The sequence below is a fragment of the Protopterus annectens genome, chromosome 12.part0, assembly GCF_019279795.1.
Source record: "Protopterus annectens isolate FY-2018-M chromosome 12.part0, PAN1.0, whole genome shotgun sequence".
NCBI classification, from domain to species: Eukaryota; Metazoa; Chordata; order Ceratodontiformes; family Protopteridae; genus Protopterus; species Protopterus annectens.
Genome location: NC_056746.1, coordinates 80,107,839 through 80,128,009, shown reverse-complemented (window position 1 = coordinate 80,128,009; position 20,171 = coordinate 80,107,839). Strand labels below are relative to the sequence as shown.

At 41.2% G+C, this 20,171-nt stretch overlaps 1 protein-coding gene across 1 annotated transcript in view; it reads left to right on the top strand.

Annotated features, from left to right (window-relative positions):
* Positions 1–20,171, top strand: part of SLC5A11 (solute carrier family 5 member 11) — a 717,678-nt gene that overhangs the window by 398,849 nt on the left and 298,658 nt on the right. The gene's annotated exons all lie outside the window — the stretch shown is intronic.

Here is a 20,171-nt window from a genome sequence, read left to right as displayed (position 1 = left end):
ACGCCACGGATGCCCCCGAGAACCCATGGGCGACTGTCTGCGTGGTACCATTCGAGGCCTCTGCACATGGCTGCCGTGAGGATGCATGTGCCACAGGTACCACATTACCCTGATCTATGCCCACTGCTGACTGTCCATCACCTAGGGACAATGGTGATAAAGGATGTAACGGCAGGATGACTGTGCGCATTGACGGGTTGAAAGCTGTGTACTGTCAATTGGCTGACCAATGGCGGACCCAGACACACCTTCCTGCACCATTACAGACATTTCATCATCATCAGTACCTGGGGCACAAGATTCAGGTTCCCTGCTGCAGGTCACCAGAGCAGCACCAGAACCTACGGGAGGAAAACATGGAACACAGATTACAGTCTCAATACATATTTGAAAGAGATGAACTTCAATACTAATGCACACATTCAGAAATGGACACATGCACTCATGGACACTAACACACATGCACACTTGGGCACAGGCACACTTGCACACATGCACACCCCACAGTAAACACACACATCAATACCGTGTTACACTACTCAATTTACTACCTGTCAATTACAGGTTTTGTGGACACAGTCACCAGCATGTCTACTACAGAGTTACACTACTCTTCCTAGTTTTATAAATTGTTTTACAGATACTGTTAAAAAGACTCACCAGCATGTATGGCCTGCCTCGGTGATACATGGGAGGGACCTGGAAGTGTGAAGAGAGTAATGTCAGTGGGCACATGTGTGCCATTTGTTTTGCACATGATACAGTACAGTAGTACACTAGTTCCCTTATACACATCAGCTGCACATCATGTCTGTATATATATCATGATGACAGATACATACCACATGCACACCTTATGCGTGCATGAAGTAACAGCGCACAGAACAGTCATATGTACATACCAGGAGTTAACTCTAATCTCACCCGTACCTGTCTTCAAACATCAACTCAAATTGTACTTCCAAAACCACTGGCTTTGTTCTTCTTGGAGTCCAGGCTAATGTCCCTCTCCCTATGCTCTATTCACCTTTAACCCCTCATTGTGCATAGAAACTAGCTTCTACCCTGTTTCTTTCACCTTGATGTCCTTCTATGCTCTGACCTACTTCTCCCATCCCTCCCACCTCCTCTTGACTGTCTTCCTTCTTTTCCTCACTTCCCTTCTTGACTCCTGCCTCTTCCATATCATTGTATCTGTCATACTCCTACTTCTCTACCCTTCTGAGCCCTAACTATTTTGTATATGGCTTTTGCCTTATTGCATAACCATTATGCTTTAGGTAGGATTGCTTTGAAACCAACGGTACATTGTGTATGACTATAAACTGTTTGACTTCCTTACATGTATGTTTATTTAATTAACAGGCTGGTGTACAATTCTATTATGTTGGCTGTCTGTATTGACAACTTGTCTGTCTGCCTTTATTACGTTATGTGTGGAGCTTTTCTCCACATGCCTCTACTGAAAATGAACTCATATCCAGCTAGACTATATGGGTCAACAAATGTAAAAGTAATAACAATAAATGAATATGGCATCTTACCTGCACGCCACTGTCTTGCTGATGTGTGGATCCAACCTCCATCATGATGCATGATGGCAGATGTTGTTCTGGGGCTGGATCCACAACACTTAGCAGTAGCCCCTCCTGTCTGGTGAGGGGGGGATGTGTGGCCACCCCCCCACCTGTGGCAGCCTGTTGCCTGCGGATATCTGCAGCACGCTGGCGGACATTTCTAATCAAATCACTGCAGTGATGTCTCACCTGCTCATATGTCCTATCATGCATGCCAACATCATTTATCCTGCTAACAAGGCTTTGCCACAGTGCAGACCTCTCCTGCTGGTTCTGGGTGGTGCGTGAAAACAGGATGGCATACTCACGCACCAGGCTCTGGTGGATCACGTCATCCTCTGCAGCAGAGTACGCCGGATTTCTCTTAGGTGCCATGTCTATCTGGAAAGGTACACAAACAGGTTATCAGCATAGTATCTCAACAATACATGGTACACATTCTATACAGGAGTGTTAACTTCTACTTATTACTGATTGGTTAAAACCTGATTACAGTGTAGCTATCATTCTATGTCATTTGTACTAAGTACTTGGCCTTCAGACCAGTTGTTTTACATTAGGGAGGTTGGTGGCAAGCACTGTGGTGGCAGGACACATATCTTTCATCCATTGAAGTTGGGAACTGCTGATTGTGGGCCCAGTGTACAAGTGTATTACTTCTGGTATGGGCAGTTGTCCTTAGGCCAGTTATTTAACATTAACGAGGTTTGTGGTCTGCAGTCATGTGTGACAATAGGCTGTACTCTGCCATTCATAGCTGGGGACATCTGGTATCAGGTTTATAGTGCATGCATATCTGAGCTGTATCTTACTGACATTGCTACACCTTGTTTGTTGTAGCAAACACTACATCCAGGCCTCCTGCATCTACCTTTGTTTATATGCTTGTTATCTGTTAGCTTGTTATTTCACTGGTATGCTACTTCCACATAGTACACATCTTTAAAACACATCTGTGACTCACTACTGTTATCTGCATTGCTTACTGTACGTTCTTCCATGTTACACATGACAGCAAGTGACTGCTTGTCATTGTTGCATTTACTTCATTGTGACACATTGCACTTAGGTTACCTGGCATTTGCTCACTGACGCTTTTATGTCAGTCAGCAGTTGTAGGTAATGTCAGTACACCCTCACTCCCCACTGGACCTTGTTTTCAATCATTAGTGATTACAGAGTTCACAATAGTATTCTAGCATGTCCAGAGGTCAGTTGTCAGTTCCCTCCTCAGTCCAGCTGGTGAGTGTGGTACTCCAGAGACAATGTTAGAACAGATGCATGTACACAGACAACCCTCCTCCTAACGACAAATTCAAACTCATGTGAGTGATGCAACCATATACCAGACTGGAGGCTAGGCTCTGTCTACTCAATACCGCCATAACCAGTCACGTGGCAAAGGGGATCACTCACTACACTTCCAGTCTCACGAGACCTAACACAACAGTGGATTCCAACACATGATCACACATGATCATACTTGTAGGCTCAGACCACAGCTCTGCCTATGCAGCAGAGACCTCCTATGCAGACATCCAGGCAACCACTACCACATGAACTAACATGTGCAACACATATCACACAAAGCCAATGTGCTGAACACTCACAGCCATTAACAGTTAACAACACACCTCATACACCTGTACTAGGTGCCTCTATGATCAGGCACACTCACATCACGTTCACCAGGCTTAACGAGGTGAGGGTCACGGTGTGCAGCCTGTCAGGCACTATGACCTGCCACATAACACAAACAGTCAGGTAACCCCAAGGCAGGTACAGGTATGACTCAGTCAATGTCCATGCTGCTGTGAATGGCCTGACACATTCCTCCCTGGCTACATGACATGAGACATTACAGAGCTCTCTGAGCACGTAGCCCAGGACAGTTTGACCCTGACCTTGAGTAGCATCCTACCCTCACCTAGAACAATGCCACAATATCAAGGCACAATTATCCCTTCCAACAATTGACTGACATACTGGTGTCATTCACAGGTGTGCCAATCCCTGCCATCTTGGGGTGGTATGCTTTGCTAGGGACAGCTTGCACCTGTCACCACAGTCCTATTGACATTTGGCGGAGCCTCCTGTTACACCCATTGTGCCTGTATTAGGCAAGGCTCATAAGGCAAACCCACATCCATTTGTATCACAAAGGATGAGGAAGTAAGAGTGATGCTACTCAACACTGGACGCCTAGACCCAAGGATGCACGCACCCAAAACCCTACCTAGCATTATGGACATCGATATCTGTGCAGTAACATGAACCTGTTTCAGGTTTCACAGGAGCACACCAGTACTACCACGTTATAGCTGTTACCATTCTTGTCGGCCACAACACTTGAACAAGGGAGGGGGTGTATCAGTATTCAATGCAGATTCCCACGCCTCCACATTGGTGGCACAGTACAACATAGGTGTTAGACCGTTGAATACAGTAGACGAGTTGGGGACCTGGGAAGAAACATGGTAGCAGTCTGTCATTTGTCTACCACATGGGCAACGTGGATTGACAGACATGTTATATAGCCCAGCTAATCATGACTGATTCACATGTATGGCAGGGGAGGTCATTGTGCCTCTGTACTCATCCATCATCAGGCCTATAATTGCATACAATGCACCTTTTGGGATGTACCTAACCAGACACCTACAGCAACTGGTACAGGACAACAGTACATCATCAAGGGGATGCAATGGCTCACACAGATGTCATATGCTGCCCAGGTAAAGTGAATCCAGCTGGACTCAGTGGCATACTGCCTGTTCAGGGGCAATCTGTGCATGCCATATACAGCCATGTCCTACCTAGCAGTAATGAACGTGATGTACCTCAGGCAATCAGAGTCCCATACAGCCACATGCTCAGGAGAGCTGGACCTCAGCACTGACATACATGGACATGCTGGAGGGGCATATTCCTAACCGAGAGGCTCCCTTCACTCTGTAATGAGCTCACACTACTGGTTAGGCAGAGTCCTCATTGACTCTCTTCCATAGGAATCTGGATGAGTGGATGGAGATCATAGTTGTACCCCAGGTATCACTTCTATGTCACTGTTAGACAGAGGCGTAGTATACTAAAGTCGGACAAGGGCATAGCAGCATAACTTCTGATTGGGTGGCAAAGACAAACACATTCTACTAGGCTTACCAATGCCCTAGGGCAAATAGCCTAGTATGAACCTATGAACTGTTCATTCTCAACTGTTCGAGCTCATTACAGAGTAAAGGGAGCCTCTCAGTTAGAATTTGCCCTCCAGCATGTCCATGTATGTTGTAGTCTGTCGCTTACCGCTTGCTCATAGGTGACCTTTGCCCAACATACAAGGCCATGTCAGACCCAGATTTGATGAATATGCTTCACCTGAAAAAATCTAGATCCATCAGAGCCACAAGGCCAGGAGACTTAAACCTCCACACGGCTATTAATAGGACATGCTGGAGGGATAGATTCATCAACCAAAGACTCCTATGCTGTGGAACAAAATCACGGTATATGTGAGGCAGAGCACCTCGATGGCCTTGTTCTAGAGAAATCTTGACCAATGGATGGGAGATCGCAGATATACCCCAGGGATTACCTCAGTGTCACTGCTCGACAGAGGCACAGCAAAATAATGGGTATGGTTCCCCATACTAAAGGGGTGGCGTAAGCCACAAAACTATGGGCTAGTCTTGTAAATGCCCTCGGCAGATAGCCTAGTATGAACCTATGAACATGTGTGTACTGCTATAGTACTTCTGCCATATGTTGCATGTGTGTGTGTTGTGGGGATGCACAGGTAATGGCCAGATACGCCTGCACAGGTGACACGTAGACACATTCTGGGTGTTCATCCATACATACTGGATGTGTGCTGCCATCCAACCCTGTGATGTGGACACAAATTACTCAGCCTGGATATACATATCTGAACAACACCACAAGCACAATACACTACCTTGCTATGTATGCATGTGATTACACAGTTATTCAGTAGTTATGACAGTGATGCTATCCATGCAGCCCACTGGGCCAGTGGAAGCCACAACACACACCGCCAGCACATTTGCATATGCTTACCACAGACATCCCACATACTGCATGTACTGTGCACACAGTTATCTAACCCAGAACAACTGCACACCACTTATTAATCCTGTCCAGTGGACTACAGATACAGGCATATTGTATAACAATAGTAGGAGGCTACTGCAGCACAGGGCAGATTCACATGACGTGAAGGCATCTGTTGTCTGCAGTGTTAAGATGCTTCACATTCACCAAATGCACAGATATTGCCAACAATTTTGCAGACAGTTTAGGTGCAGGTACCCCCCGCCCATTGTCCTACACACGTGTTATTACTTATCCCAGATGACTGTAACCTCCCTATCCTCTCACATGTCCAGGTGAGAGCCACCCTCATCATTGCAGAACACATATCATCACTGTTACGGAATGGTATCCCTGGATGTGTGCTACATTCACCCCTGGAGGACATAGCACCACATGACAGACTGATATTAATCCATGGCCATACTACAGGATATGTACCTGAACAGTGCCATACATACACAGTGGTCCCACACCAATGAGGAGGAACCTCTACTGACCCTGGGAACTACTGCATCATATGCACAACTGGCCTTGTGTTCTAAGCTATGGAAGTGTTAGTTATGGCCCACATGTACAACAATTTTACATATGTTTATATTTCATGACTATCTACACACAACCTATCTCATGGACATACCTATTGATAGTGAACTATGATACATTTGAGGTGTCACAGTATACACAGGATTAACCTGCTACTTTGCATTACCTGTGTTTGTGGCAGCTTTTGGTGAGTCAGTCGTGCTGCTTGTATTTTGCTGCTGTTGCTGCTGCTGCTGCTGCTGTTTTGCTGCTTGCTGTCAGTATATATTTTTTTCTCTCTCTCTCTCTCTTTCTCATTCGGTTAGTGCAATGACTGTATTGCATGAGTGGAGTGTGGGTACTGAATACTTTTGTAGGTATCTGCATGGATCCATGTGATGGCCTCTGCACCAATTGTAAGGCAGCATTTGCTAATTGCAAGCAGCTGGGTGCGTACTAATTGCATGTCTCACTGTGATTTCAGGACACTGCTATAAAAGGGTATGTGAGATAGGCGTTGCCCTTTCAGATTGTAGGGCGTGGACCATGCTGGTATGCTGTTGACAGTGTTCTGTGAGTGTGAAGGTTAGTACATCTCCCATGCTTCATGCTGTGTTGTAGATTCAGGTTGCTGCATTTATCTTGCCTGTTCCCTGTAGTGAGTGTGTATGCATACTGACACCTACAACTATATGTCATATGTATTGCTATATGAATATATATATATATATATCTGTGTACATATACATACTTTCATATATGTACATTACCTTACATTATTATGTACAAGCTAACAGGTAGCAGGGCTGTTTCTGCTCACACTGAACTAGTATGGGAATCCAGTAATTTGGCCATTAAAACTCTACCAAACATGCTTTGGATAGTACATCTCCTATATTGCCTTTATACTGATTCCTACTATTACATGTTATATTTATTTTAGCAGTGTGCTCTTCCACAGCAGGCATGGCTTAGTGGTAGGTCAAACAGACTAATGTTACCTAGGTCCTGGTTTCAAGACTGACAGTGGGAATTTTTACTTTGCAAACTTTCAAACTGAGTACAGGACCTGTCAATCAAAGTGTTGAGGCAGCAGTTAGAAGGGTGAGTAGGTCACACAGGGGTCAGGCTGTGTTGCAGATTCAGGTTGCAGCAATTATGTTAACTTTTTCCTGTAGTGAGTGTGTATGGCTACTGAGACCTACGATTATATTTCATATGTATTAATATATATTTATATATATGTATGTGTAGATATACATACCTTCACATATGTACATTACCTTACATTATTATGTACAAGCTAACAGGTAGCAGTGCTGTTTCTGCTCACACTGAACTAGTATGGGAATCCAGTAATTTGGCCATTAAAACTCTACCAAACATGCTTTGGATAGTACATCTCCTATATTACCTTTATACTGATTCCTACTATTACATGTTATATTTATTTTAGCAGTTTGTTCTTGTAAAGCAGGCATGGCTTAGTGGTAGGTCATATGGACTAATGTTACCAAGGTCCTGGGTTCGAGACTGACAGTGGGAATTTATTTTTCTTAGCAAACTTTGGAACTGAGTACAGGACCTGTCAATCAAAGTGCCATAAAGGCACTTTTAAGCACTTTAAACCAGGTCTGCGCTGCTTATGCTGAGCTCACGACAAGACTGGCGGTGAGCTCCGCTAACACAAGCGCACACCCGCGCTATTTTCTTTGAAAGAAAAGAAAAAGGGGTGACAGGAAAGTGGTGAAAAGGGGTCACAAAGAGGGTAAGACAGTAGGGAAAGAAGCGTGGGATTTGCAGGAAGGGTGTAGGTAAGGCCCATAGATGCCCATGTCTTTTGCAGCAACAGCTGTATATTTCTATGTATTTTGGTGAGACATTTGAAACCTTCCACCTCTGAGAGAGGTGTCAGGACAACATTAATATTTGTTGTACAGCCAATTGTAATTAACAGTTTAGATGTCCAGCGGACATGTCTGCGACATGGACAGCTATGTATGGGGCGTAATTTTTTTGTGGGACAGAGTGCCCTTTTTTTTTTTTTTACAGGTGAGAGTGGTATGACAGGTGAAGGAAGTCGGTAAAGCTGGGGAGGTAGGTTGGGTAGGTTAACAGACAAGACAGACAAGACGATACAGGGACGGTGTATGACACACGTGGGGGGGTTACACAATTGACGGGACGGAGGTTGGGATATCTGAGATGCACGAGCCCACAGATGGCAACAGTGGAACTGATATCCCCACCCATAGGCAGTTGCCACTGTTCCTTCACAGCCCAGGACGGGCTGTGCTGGGGCTGTGTAGGCGGGCAACGGCCGGGCCGTTAGCTGTGCCACACGAGCCTCGAGCTGGCGAGGGGTCCAAGAACAGTGTCTTGGATCTCCCACGCACCACAGACCGGACACCGCTGGAGGGTGAGTGGACGAACCCCTCCGCCACACTTGCAGAGGGGACGGGCCCCATCCCCTGCAGCGCTTCCACCCGAAGGTGGCACAGGGCCACCGGAGGGGGTCCGCCTGGGCACTAGTGCCAGGTGCAGTCACCAGCTGCGGTGGGCGAGGTCGGTCCGCTCGCGCCCGCCTTCCCAAGCGCTCTAGGTTTGTGAGTAGTTATGTTAGTTTGGGTTAGTGGCATTTTATTCCATTCAGATTAGTTGTAACAGCATGCATTGGTATTCCCATCAAACAAACACCCAGATATGGACACCATTGAACAAGGGGCATATCAATATCACATGCATTATTTGAACAGCAAAACACAGTCAAACGACATGCAGGGTTGATTAATGGCAACAGGCCATCGTATTTGCAGGTATAAACAGGGCACATGCACGAACAGACATGCATATATGTTTGGAACGGACAAATGTCCATGATTAATGAAATGTTCACATACCATTATTTAGTGGATGTTGTTATATGGAATTACAGGGTTGGGTGGGGATAGAAAGTGATGACACATTCATATGTTAAACATTAATTCACATTTATCATAGATACACAATTAAGTTGAGGCTGATGTTTCAAAATAATCTTTATTTGACTGTCATGCTACACCTGTTACACATACATCACTATCCTACTTATTTTGAATTTGATCAGATACATCATCCTGCTACACTTTGATGACAGGACAGGGGACAACTATGGCTGTTTAGTCTGTCAGATAATCATTCATTCTATCTGCAAATTGTTTACTGTTATCACCATATACAGATTTTGAGCTAGACATTCAGATTCAGACACACTGAAATCAGTTTGGGATGTTAATTTGTACTTCCCACATGCATTTAGTTCTGTAAAACACACTGAGGCTTATATATTCAGGGGTTATTACTACTTTCTTTATTCATACATGAGCCTTTCTGTCACTCTCACACATTCTGCAACTTCACAGTTCAGGTTGGTACTTCTAGGCTTTGTTCACATATTAGACCTGTGGTGATTCAAACACTTTCCAACAGCCTCACTTCTGTCATGATTCAGCATTTCAACAGGGGATATATCTGACATGTGACTACCTCAGATTCTGAAGCTGTACTCTTGAGACTATACTGCAGGTTACAGTATATTTAATTAATGATGGGACATCTGTATTACAGCACTGTTTAATCCTATCAATTATATTTCCAGTTACACTTGCATACTGATGAACTTGTTGCAGCCATACCTGCAGACGCTCAATTCCTGATTGCACATTATATTACTTTTAATCAATACACTGCACTGTTCTGATACATGGTACATAATAATATTTATTTACAAGTACTGGGTGGGGTTACTAACCTGCATGGTGGCACCGCCGCACCAGCCTTCTGGCGTGCATCTCGACATTCGCAGAGCGGACACCTGCAGCTGTAATACAAAGGGAATAATATTGGACTACACATCTCCATGGTATCAGCTGGTTGAAATCCTTACATACATGTGTAAAATGTGACTTACTCAGTAGTGGGGCGTTGGGCATTTGCCGGGCCTCCTGGATCCAACGGTTCAATTGGTCCTGCTTATGCCTCTTCAGGTCCGCATGGTGGTGACGGACCTGCTCACCAGTGCGTGGAATGCCAGTAGCACTGGTCAGCTCACGAGCCAACTGGTCCCACGCCTCAGCCCTATATACTCCCCATGAGACCTGGCCCTGCATGAGTTGGGCCTCGTGATTATGGACAAGGAGCCAGACCATGTATCTGGACTCCTCAACGCCCAACGCTGTGCTCGAAAGCAACGCCCCTCACCTACTCCACTCATGCTGACTGCAAGTCTGTTCTACAATCAGTTATGCTGTGTATTCCCGCCTATGGGGCTTATATATGCCGCTTTTCCCGCACATTTCTCTGATTGGCCGTTTTGGAATTGTATCTACTTCACTGAAAATGCTTTCTCATGCTCCATTCTGGGTTTTATCCCATATATATGCTATTTCTGCTTTTCTAGGTATTGCTGTCATGGCTTGGTGGTTTAGTTCCTTGACTCTAGTGCATGGTATCCTGTGTTCGAATCTGGCAACTGCTTTTTGCTTTTCCTGACAGAAATGAGTTGAAGACCTGTCAATCAAACATGCCAAAAGCACTTTTAAGCACTTTAAACCTGGTCTGCGCTCCTTTGCGCGGAGGTAACGCATGCGCACTGGCAGTTAGCTTGTGGGAGCGGCGCGCAAACGGTGTGCGCTGGGATAAATCTTAATTGGCTAGTGACACACATGTTCAGCTAATTGCACACAGTTTCAGCCTGTTTATCCGCTGCTTGGCAACGGGCACGCAGTTTGCAGCTTTTTGAACACTACTCGGCTACGGGCACTCTGTCTCACGGCAGCTTAGCTATCAGTACATTTCTGACTATTTTTATTCTTATGTTACTTCAAAATATATGCTCTGTTTCATTCCATTTTACAAAAGGGAATACATTTACATTTGTACAATACTGTCTGGGGGCGTTTTAGTGCTTATTTACAAAAATAACTAAAAGGTTGTTGTAGGGGCTCGAACCCTGCCTGCCTACTCATAGGGCGGGTACTCTACCACTAAGCTATTATTTCTTGGCTTACTTTGCATATTTAGTTCTTATATCCTTTTCCGCTGACTGCTAAATGTGATTGCGCTTAGTAGCACACCCGCACACAGTAGCAAACATTTACGGGTTTAACAAAAAAAAAAGTTTTCATTTACTTTTATGACATCTCTTCACTTTATACACTGATGGCCAGTCGGGGCATGTGTTGTATAGTGTGTTTATTCACATTTTCATGGCCTTTCTCGTGGCTGTTTACTTTCAGCCATTCTAGTTTTCCGGGGGCGTGTCCACTTGCAGAGCTTAGCCTACAGACACGCCCCCTACTCTCTTACACGGACCGTGTAAGAGTTACTGGTGTGATTCAGCATGCCTCATGCACCTCATGCATATGCATGACATGCTGACATCACACAGTTTAACTGCAGCCTCCGTGTAAGAGTTATAACTCTTACACGGAGGCTTCCTGAATCTGGCCCATAATCTTTGTATAATCTGTATGTGGAGCTTTTCTCCCCAGGACTCCATTGAAAACGGGTTCTTTAGGCCCAATGGACTATCCTGGTTAAACAACTGCAAATAAATAAATAAATAAATAAATAAATAAATAAATAAAAGAGCCAGAAAAGAATCAAAGGTAACGAGAATTTGCATAAACTACTTATTTTATAAAAAAGATAAAACAAAGCATTACAAGGGCACAAACCACATTATTAAACAAGTGAGTTGGCACAAAAGGTTTATTAACCAAGGGAAATGTTTAAAGAAAAGATATTTGACAAAACACTTATCATAAATTTAAGACAGGTATGTTTAAAAGCAAAACAAGTGTGTTTAAGACAAAACGGGCATGTTTAGAGTAAAATGAGCACAAGAAAAATACAATAGGCATGAACAGAGATTAAACAAACAAAATGAATATAATAAGGGCAAAAAGGGTACGTTAAGCATAAATAAAGCAGGGTGACTGCATGTGTTTTGGCAAAACTATGTCTTTCTATTGTATCAAGGGCATAACTAAAGTTGTTTGAAGTATCTCAAAGTGTGTAAAAGGGCTTATAGTGTATGCTTTTTACTGTGTATGTATTCTAAAGAGATTATTTGTGTGCAAAGTGCATGTATTTTGTGAAGCACAGTCAAAGTGTAGCCATTTTGTAGTTTCTTGTGCAAAGTGCTGCCGTTACAAAGGGTTTCTAGTACTGTAAAGAGTTGTCTAGCAAGGTAATGCCATTTTGGGGAAACTTCAGTGTGCTGTGCACAGTTTATTCACAAAGTACATTTACTTTGAAATATTATTGACTCTAAGCTTCTCTTGCCCAGTTCAGTAGCATCATGCATTTATTTGAAATGTTTCTTAAAATGATGATAAATTACTTTTGGAAGACAATAATTTCAAGAGTATTACAATGCCTGATAGACTTATTTTGCAAAGTCCAGTCACACAGAGGCTTGCATCGTGCAGTTATTTGATATGTTTCTTACACTAAGAGGTGATTTATTGCAATACAGTAATTTCAAGAGTATTACAGTGCCCGAGAGAGACTTGTTTAACAATTTTCAGTTAAATTGAGGCTTGTTGTGCTATTGAGCAAAGTTATAAATACTGTCATAAAATTCTGGCATATGTGTATGTGCATGTATTCATGCTTATTTGCAAAACTCTTCACTTGTATGTGTTAATATGGCAGATGGATTTTGAACGCCCTTACCACTTGTATTTCATCAGAATATTGCAGAGTATTGGAGCATATTTGAGCAAGAGTACGATATTTTTATACAAGCAACTTATTCAGATAAAGATGCGCACACCAGGGCATTCATTTTGATGAACCTAGCTGGGTCAGAGGCCATAGAAAGAGGCCGTTCATTTGTGTATGCACCAGCAGTATATGAAGGAAAAGGTGAAATTCATCATATTGTTGTACAGGCTGAATCAAGAGAAGACCCCGAGTGTTTGAAGTGCAAGTTCAGAGATTTGTGTAACCCACAGAGAAATATTATGTTGGAGAGGCATTTGTTTTACACAAGAGATCAGAAAACAGGGGAAAGTTTTGTAGCTCATATAACTGACCTGAGAAACAAAGCTAAAATGTGTCAGTTTGGTGACTTAAAAGATGAGTTGATAAAGGACAGGCTCGAGTGTGGTCTTAATAATGCTGCTGTGAGAAAGATTTTGCTTCGTGACAGTGATTTAATGTTGAGTAAAGCCACTGAGATTTGTCAAGTCCATGAGGTGACAGAAAAACACATAAGTATGCTTGCAAGTGACAAGAGTATGGTTTCAGCAGGCTCCAGAGCAAGTGTAGACAGTATGCAACATGTGGCAAACAGAAATAGGCCTAAGCATGTGGCAGTCAGAGCCCCTGCTGGCTCATTAGGGAGGCCACATAGTTTTCCAGCAATTTCTAAAACTAGTTCAGTTAAAAGAGCATGCTCAGTGCAGTAAAAGCCTGAATCAGCAAAATCCAAGTCCAGCTTTATTGTTAACTGTCACAATTGCGGTGCAAATCATGAGTCTAAAAGAGAGAAATGCTTATCATTCAGTCAGCAATATAACAAGTGTAAAACATGGAACCATTTCCAAAAGTTTTGCAAATCAAGTAAACCTCACACAGTTGTAAAGAAAGGTCACTCAAAAAAAGCAAATTGATCAAGTAGAGCCACAGCAGTCAGCTTTATGTGCAGATGGTGTATCAGTAATTGGTGAGAGAGTTGATGCAGTGAATTTATTGGCAGAGAGAGAAGTGTTTTGTACAGCCCAGATCAATGGTAAATCCACAGAGCTTAAACACTGGTTCCAAGTGTAATGTTATATCAGCAGACAGATTTGCTAAAGTGAGAACTAATGAACAACTCAATGTAGCCAGTAGTGTGAAACTTGTTGCTTATGGAGGTGAAGAAACCCAAACCAAAGACTCAGTGATGCTTTCATGTTATTTGGCCAAAAACTGTTAGAACTTGTTATTCTATGTAGTCAGAAGACCAATACAGTCTTTATTGGGTCTCAAAGATAGTTTGAGAATGAATCTGCTTTCTTTTACAAAAGAAATTCATCACATAAGTATGTCTTCTATTTTTAATTTTTCTGAACCCATTTTCTCAGAATATGCTGATGTTTTTGATTACAAGTTTGTCAAATTTCCCATTGCGTATTCCAAGAAGTTAGACCCAGAGGTCACTCCAGTAGTCAGACCAGCAAGAAAAGTTCCAGGAGCTATGCAGGATGAAGTTAAGGCTCAGTTGGATAAAATGGTGTAGCAAGGTATAATTTGTCCAGTTACAGAACCAGCTGAATGGGTGTCGTCTATGGTAACAGCTCACAAAAAAGGCTCAGATGAAATCAGAATATGTATTGACCCAAGATATTTGAAAAAGCATTGAAGAGATCATATTATCCAATGCGCACAGTCGAAGATGGCACAGCCCTAATGCTGAATGCCACTATTTTTTTCTGTCTTGGATGCAAAAAGTTCATTTTGGCAAGTGATCCTTAATCGCAACTCCTCATTACTAACCACTTTTGGTACCCTGTTTGACAGATACAGATTCCTAAGGATGCCATTTGGAATAAATTCTGCAAGTGAAGTCTTCCAGTGTGCAATGGAGCACATTTTTTGGGTTATCCTTGTGCCATAATAGTAGATGATTTATTGGTCGGAGGCAATGGTGAAACAGCACATGACAGAAACCTGAAGAGAGTTATAGACAGAGCACATAAAGTAAACCTAAAGCTCAATCCTCTGAAGTGCAAATTCAGACTTCCATAAGTTACATATGTAGGTTGTTTATTTACCAGTACTGGCTTGAGACCAGATTTGACCAAGCAAGCAGCTATTCTTGAGATATCAACACCAGACAATGTTCAAGCTCTACAGCATTTCCTAGGCATGGTCAACTATTTAGGCAAGTGTATACAAGACTTCAATGAGTTAACAGCACCTTTAAGGAGTTGACATGCAAAAATGTTGCATGGTCATGGTTAGAACAGCATCAGAAGGCATTTGAAGACCTTAAGCAGAAAATTGCCACACCACCTAAATTAAGATACTATGATGTGAACAAACCAGTCACTCTTTCCTGTGATGTTTCAAAATTTGGTCTTGGTGCAGTTATACTTCAAGAGGGCAGACCAGTAGCCTCTGCATCTAGAACACTTACCCAAACTGAGATGCAGTATCCTCAAATTGAGAAAGACCTTTTGGCAATAGTATTTGCATCTTCTAAGTTTTATAATTATATTTGTGGTTGAGCTATTCAGCTTGAAAATGACTAGCAACCTCTAGTTTCTATTCTAAAGAAGCCTATGCATTCAACTCCACAAGATTACAAAGAATGATGCTCAGATTGCAAAAGTACAACTTCAAAATGGTCTATACAAAAGGCAAACTGCTGTATCTGGTTGATACCTTATCCAGATTGCCCAGAAATATGACGGAACAGCTAGACACAGAGAATTTTGACTTTGAAGTGATGGCAGTGTGTAATTTTTCTACCACTAGGCTTGATGAGTTAATAGATTACACAAAGACTGATCCCATTTTGCAAAAGCTTAATCACTACATTAATGGTGGATGGCCATCAAAGCAATCTAATGTACCACCTGAAGTGCAAACCTATTTTCCTTCCACAGGTGAAATTTTGATGGAAGATGGCATTATTTTCAAGGGTCCTAAAATTGTTGTTCCTGCTTCCTTACAAGAAGAATATATCCAGATTTTGCATCATGGCCACCCTGGTTCCATAACCACTAAGAGAAAAGCGAGAGAATTAGTATTCTGGCCTTCACTACTGAAAGACATTAATAAAGTACTTTCTTCTTGTTCAGTATGCAATAGGACCAGACCGGATTTGCAAAGAGAACTGCTTCAGCTACGTCCAGTTTCTGAATTAAGTTGGTCAACAGTAGCCACTGATATGTTTGAGTGGAACAATCAAAACTATTTAGTATTTTTAGACTCTTATTCAAACTGGTTTGAAATTGATCTACTACCTAAACTAACATCCACTACTGTTATTATTATGTTGAAACATAATTTATCAGTCAATGGTAGTCCACACAAAGTTATTTCTGACAATAGTACTTAATTTGCTAGTCAGTTGTTTCAGAGATTTGCAAGAGAATGGGACTTTGTAGACGTTATTAGTAATCCAGAATATCCACAGTCAAATGAGCTAGATGAACATGCAGTGCAGAGTGCAAAGCAATTACTTCAAAGGTCAAAGTGTGACAAAACCGAGGCCTTTTTGAATTTGCTTAATCTCAGAAACACACACCGTGACAATATTCTTGGCTCACCTGCTCAAAGACTTCTATCCAGACAAACCAGAACTACCAATTTATTGAAGCCTAAAGCTAAGAGCAACAGAACCATCAAAGCTCAGTTATTCAAGAAACATTATATCCTAAAGTCCAGTTATGATACATCTAGCAGGTTTCTTCATCCATCAAGGGAAGGAGAGACAGTGAGAATACAAACAGCGAAAGATTTTGACCTGATTAGTCAAGTTACAGGTATATGTCCTGAGCTGAGATCCTGCCTTGTAGAATCTGAGGGTGTGGAGTACAGGAGAAATCGCAGATATCTTCTTCCTGCACCAGAATCATCATCACAGCATTGTTCTTGTGATACAGACTCTAGATCTCAGAGCAAACCAAATGTTGTACCCATCTGGGAGTGTGTTTCAGTCTCTGATTCCATTCCTGAAGATGTTCCAAATACTTTCAAGGTTGAACATTCTGCAATGGTTAAGGTGTTTACCTTAAAGACACAAGGTGCAGGGTTTGATTCTCACATGGGGTAACCCGCTAGGCTTCAAATCGCCCAAAAGAGCAGTTAGCCTAATACTAACCTATGAACCTATGAACCTAACAGCTCCAGTTGCTAAACCCAATTCCCAGTTTTATGTTACATGATATGGTCGAATATCCAGGCCCAATGTGAACTATATATATATATATATATATATATATATATATATATATATATATATATGTTTAATATTAGAATCTCGAGTGCAGGTTAGATGAAACTCGGAATGCCGACTAACAGGTGATTCCATTTCACCTAACCTGCATAAGTGCAAGGGAATCCTTTGCAAATGCAAAGCGCATTCGCACAGCTGTCATCAGTGACATGAACGTAGTAAGGTTTGTTCGCAGTACAGTGGGGATTGGGAAATTACCCTTTTCCCCACTTTAGTGTGACCTTGGAGTTGGAATATATACGTGGCAGGGGGTGGGGGGGCACAGCAAAACATACGAATGTTAGTAGTACAGGTGTGGTCTGTACTGCTTGCTGTTGTAGCTTTCTTACTGCAACTAAGTCTAATTTGACTTTTGCAGTACTTTCGGCATTACACTTTACTGTCGTGAACTTTGGAAGTGTGAATTGCAAATGTGATAGGTTTACATTCACATCTTCGATGTTATGATAGTAAACTATACATATATATATATATATATATATATATATATATATATATATATAGTCTTGTATAAGACATGACAATGAGCTACCTGTGATATTTGCATGCCAAATAGATTTATAACGTTAAATGATCTATTCTCAAAGAGGGAGGATGTAGATCAGAGTGCATGTGCTGTGTCTTTAAGAATCATATCAAGGACTGAGCATGCACATATAAATACTGGTTACGTGCTATTCCCAGTGCCATTTTGAGAGTGCAGCCAGAGAATGAACTTGTATGATTGCAGTAGTTTGTTTGTATATAACCAAGCAAATATTCGAAAGCGATGACCAAGGCAGGATGAGAATAATTCCAGTTTATTGCACCACAAATTAACACGATTAAATACACATGAATGAGCATTCACATTATCAGCGTTTTTAGTCCAAAGGACTTCATCAGATGAAATGCCATACTACGTTAAACAGGTCCTTTTATAAAACACATTATGTAACATCAATCATTATTCATTCACATTATGAACCTACAAATCAACATTCTATCTACTACATAATTTAGTATTTCATCACTTCCTTTCCAAATAAAATCATTTCTTTAGTAGTCCATGTGTCAAAAAATAAATACATGAATAAATAAACTTTATTATATAAAACTCACTATGTTGAAATGTTGACATTTTGCAAAGAAGATTCTAAAACCATTTTTTAAAAAAACATTTGTTAAAAAAAACCTTTGTTAAAAACTTCTGTTTACTAATTCTATACGTGTGTGTAAAACAATGTTTTCTAAATAGGGTAAGGGTGACACCTACTGTCCAAATCAGGTAATACATATTCCATCACAACTTGGCTGATCTAATTTTCAAGAGGGGCAAAATAGAAATATATTCGTTTAGCCCAGGCTTTTTATTCGCCTCCAAAGCCACTTGCCACCATAATTCTTTATAGGCTATGTTTTCCTCCCAAGGGCCACCTCTTATATTCCTTTTTATTTGATCTAAAACAAAGAACAAAAAACAAAAAACAAAAAACAAAAAACAAAACAGACATACTAGGACTTGTGTAGGAGCCAATTTTTTGTTCTTTGTTTTTTTGTTTTTTGTTTTTTGTTTTTTTGTTTTTTGTTCTTTGATTTTTGTTTTTTGTCTTTTGTTTTTTGTTTTTTGTTCTTTGATTTTTGTTCTTTGTTTTAGATCAAATAAAAAGGAATATAAGAGGTGGCCCTTGGGAGGAAAACATAGCCTATAAAGAATTATGGTGGCAAGTGGCTTTGGAGGCGAATAAAAAGCCTGGGCTAAACGAATATATTTCTATTTTGCCCCTCTTGAAAATTAGATCAGCCAAGTTGTGATGGAATATGTATTACCTGATTTGGACAGTAGGTGTCACCCTTACCCTATTTAGAAAACATTGTTTTACACACACGTATAGAATTAGTAAACAGAAGTTTTTAACAAAGGTTTTTTTTAACAAATGTTTTTTTAAAAAATGGTTTTAGAATCTTCTTTGCAAAATGTCAACATTTCAACATAGTGAGTTTTATATAATAAAGTTTATTTATTCATGTATTTATTTTTAAAAAATATTTTTGACACATGGACTACTAAAGAAATGATTTTATTTGGAAAGGAAGTGATGAAATACTAAATTATGTAGTAGATAGAATGTTGATTTGTAGGTTCATAATGTGAATGAATAATGATTGGATGTTACATAATGTGTTTTTATATAAAAGGACCTGTTTAACGTAGTATGGCATTTCATCTGATGAAGTCCCTTTGGACGAAAACGCTGATAATGTGAATGCGTTCATTCATGTGTATTTAATCGTGTTTACGTTAATTTGTGGTGCAATAAACTGGAATTATTCTCATCCTGCCTTGGTCATCGCTTTCGAATATTTGCTTGGTTTGGTGGTGTAAGGAGGTGTTTTTCTGCAGTTTCTTGTTGTTTGTATATAAGTTACTTAAGTTAAAGTCAGTAAACGCCTATTGTGGTGTTTGTATAAAATAAAGCTGCTTGAACAGAACCCATAAAGACTCTTCTATTGTGTCCAAAGTAGAAGAGTGAGAAGTACATTCTGCCTTTTCTGCACAAGGACTACTGGATGTGCTTCATAGGTCTTCAGGATGCGTACTACCACATAAAAATGAACAGAAGTCCAGGATATATATATGCTTTTGGCTGGAATGCAGTCATTAAAATTCAGAGCTCTGTCCTTTGGTTTCACCACAGCCCTCAGGGTGTTTGCCAAGTGTATGGCAGTAGTAGCAGCTCACTTGAGACTGCAGGGATTCCAGATGTTTCCATTTTTGGATGACTGGCTCATAACTGCTCCTACCAGGCATCATCTGATTCAAGCATGCGATTATGAACCCCAGTTATGCTCTCACCTAGGGATTTCAATCAATCACAGCAAATCACATCTAAAACTAACACAGATATTGGAATTCATTGGTGCCTTACTCAATATAGTCATTCAAACAGCTTCTCTCGCTTTGTCCAGAGTTCAATCTATTCACT